Source organism: Ceratosolen solmsi, unplaced genomic scaffold (assembly GCF_000503995.2).
Source record: "Ceratosolen solmsi marchali unplaced genomic scaffold, CerSol_1.0 scaffold1, whole genome shotgun sequence".
Lineage (NCBI taxonomy): Eukaryota > Metazoa > Arthropoda > Insecta > Hymenoptera > Agaonidae > Ceratosolen > Ceratosolen solmsi.
In genome coordinates, this window is record NW_011948415.1 from 1,983,289 (window position 1) to 1,986,173 (window position 2,885).

The window sequence follows — 2,885 nt, forward strand, 5'->3', positions numbered from 1 at the left end:
GCCCCCCCCCCCCCCCCCCGCCTAGCCGTTGCCGCAACCAACACACTAGCACCATCGCCCCGACGACCCGCAGAGAGCACAACGTACGCTTGCATTGTACACGCGCGCGCGCACACATGGGTAAATAGACAGATAGAGATAATGGGCGAGTGAGACGAGGACGGGGGAGGGTGATGGTGGGGGCGGCGGCGGGGATTACGCGCGGTTGGCGCGGCAGTCTCGTCTCCCTCCCGCCGCCGGCAGCCAACAGTCGCCAGCTCGTTCGTTTCGCTCAGCCAGCCGAATGCCAGTGAACGCACGAGCGACGAGCCATCGCGCAAACGCCAATCGGAGCAGACCGCGACGACGGCAGTCCCTAGTTGTGGAGCAGCGGTGCGTCAGTGCAAAGCCGTCGCCGAGTATTAAGTGACGTATTCCCGTTGCCGCGGATTTAACACCACCAGTGTAACGCCAACTCCGCGCCGCCGGCCATATTAAAAGAGCAGCAGCCCTGTGTGCTCTCCTCCGTCCCCGATAGTCGCACGTGCGCGCACACACAGAGAGAGAGAGAGAGAGAGAGAGACAATCGGAGAGAGCGATCCGACTTCCCACCGTCCCCTTGGCTACCGCTCTTTAAGCCTACGTTAAATACAGCGACGCGTGGGTTGGGAACGATCGACCGCGTGCCTCTCTTCGATCAAGTTCTCAGTGTCGAGAGTACGGCTGCTTGGCACCCGATGCCTCGCGCACCTTTCTATCCCTACTTGTAGAACGGGATAGCGGCAGCAGCAGCAGCAGCAGCAGCAGCAACGGTGTAGCATCGGAGGAGGAGGAGGCAAAGGCGGAGGTGGAGGTGGTGGTTGCGGTGGCGGTGGTGGCTGTGGCGGTGGCCGCGGTAGCGAAAAAGTGCGAAAGGAAAAAACGCGACGCTCGTCGATAGTGTCTCCGATCATGTCGTTCGAGTTGCTGAGTAGCGAGGATACGCTGCGGAAGCTGCCCCGCGCCTCTGTCAAATAACAGTCGGTCTAGCTCCGACTGTTGCGACAGACGGGCCCCACTTACGCAATTATCAAGGAGCAGAAACGATCGAGGACCAAGAAAGTACTTGTCGCCCAGTCGTTCCGTCCGCCCACCCACCCCAGCCGTCGAATAATCGTCACGGCTAACGTCACAGTCGCAGGCTGTTTTCTCGCACGTGAGTTTTGTCTCTCCTCCCGTCTCTATCTCTATATCTATATCTCTATCACCTACCTCCCTCCCTCCCTCCCTCCCACCATCCCACCGATCCCTCGCATCACCTTCTTTGACCTTTGATTTCTAGCGTTCATATAATAGATCCGCTGGCGTTTTTCAATCTTTTCAGCTGCTTGCGTACGCGACGCGATGCCGTGCCAGTTGGTCGTCGCGCGATTATTGACTTCCGAAGAGGATCGGAGAAAGTTGAGCGAGCGCGCTTTCGTAACGCATGCGGTTGTTCGTTAACAGAGACGATAGTCCTTCTCCCGGGGAATATTTAAAAATGTACGCCAGCCTCGAAACGGTGGGACCTTCCGTCCCTCTTGTTGGCACGCGATCGCCCCTCTCTTCTCTCCTTACGGCCCCTTATTTACGCGAGATTATTTTCGTGCGGAGTGGAGTGGATGGGGGTGGGCGAGGAGAGGTGTAGCATCGATCGCGGCCAACTGCTCCCAAATCCAAGTTGAAAGAAGAAAGAAGTAAATGTAAATAGGTAGTGGTAGGGCTTTCAACTCCCGCCACCCCGCCACCCGTCTCCCTGCTCCTCACCCCCAACCCCCCCCCCCGCCCCCCCCCCCCCCCCCCCCCCCCCCCCCCCCCCCCCCCCGCCACTCCACGGATAAAGACTCTGCCTTTTGTAACATCGACATTGATAGAGACGAAAAGATGCGTATAACAGCGGTACCCTCCACCTATCTTTATCACACCTTTAGTACACACGCTCTTTCATACGTTCGTTAGCAATCGATAAGTCCACGACGACGACGACGACGACGACGACGACGACGACGACGACGACGACGACGACGACAACGAGCTTAAATGCGTATACAGCTGTGCGCGCAAACATATCGCGCTCCTTACGTTCGTTTAAATCGTTATATATTTTTCTTCGAACCCCTCCCCGCCGACCGCCGATACTGACTCTCAACTTCTGCGCTTCTGCCTTAGCCCCAAACTCTTTCCTTTTGCTTTTCTTTAAAAATCGCACATGTTACGATAAGCCTGACACTCCTACTGTGCAGCTCGCCGCCGTTCCCACAGACGCGTTCTTATTAAATGTACGCGCAACTAATTCCTTCCTTACTTTTTCCTTTCGGCATCGCTACTCGTCCAAAACATCCACGCGTACAACAATATTTACATTAACATCGCAACGTATGCGTATGCACGCGCCTGTATTCGCATGTATACCCGTGCGCCCGTTGCTGTGCGTCTGTGTGCATCGATGCCTAGAGCTTCTCCAGTTAGAGATCGAGTGCGCGCGAAGCGTACATCGGTGTTTTATGACTTGTTGTTGAGGGAATTGCGGCGATAGGTAGGTGCAGACTCTGTGCAATTGTACTTCGACGTAAGATGATGGGTAGTTTAAATTTTCACGTACTTGGCGTAGTGACGAGTGCGATTCGGGTAATGAAACTCTTAGAAAATGCGCTATACGTATGTCGTCGTACATTTACTGAAAAAAAAAAAAAAAATAATAATCTTTCTTTTCTGCTTATTTAGAATGAGAGTGAAAATGAGGAAAATGTTGAAAAATACAAGCTCGTGTATTTACAATTTCATTTGTCTTCTCGCGCGATAATTTTTACACTATTTCATTCGTGACTGTTTTGAAAAATTTACTGCTTTATCACTCAATTTTTTATTTATTTGTTTGTTTTTTTTCC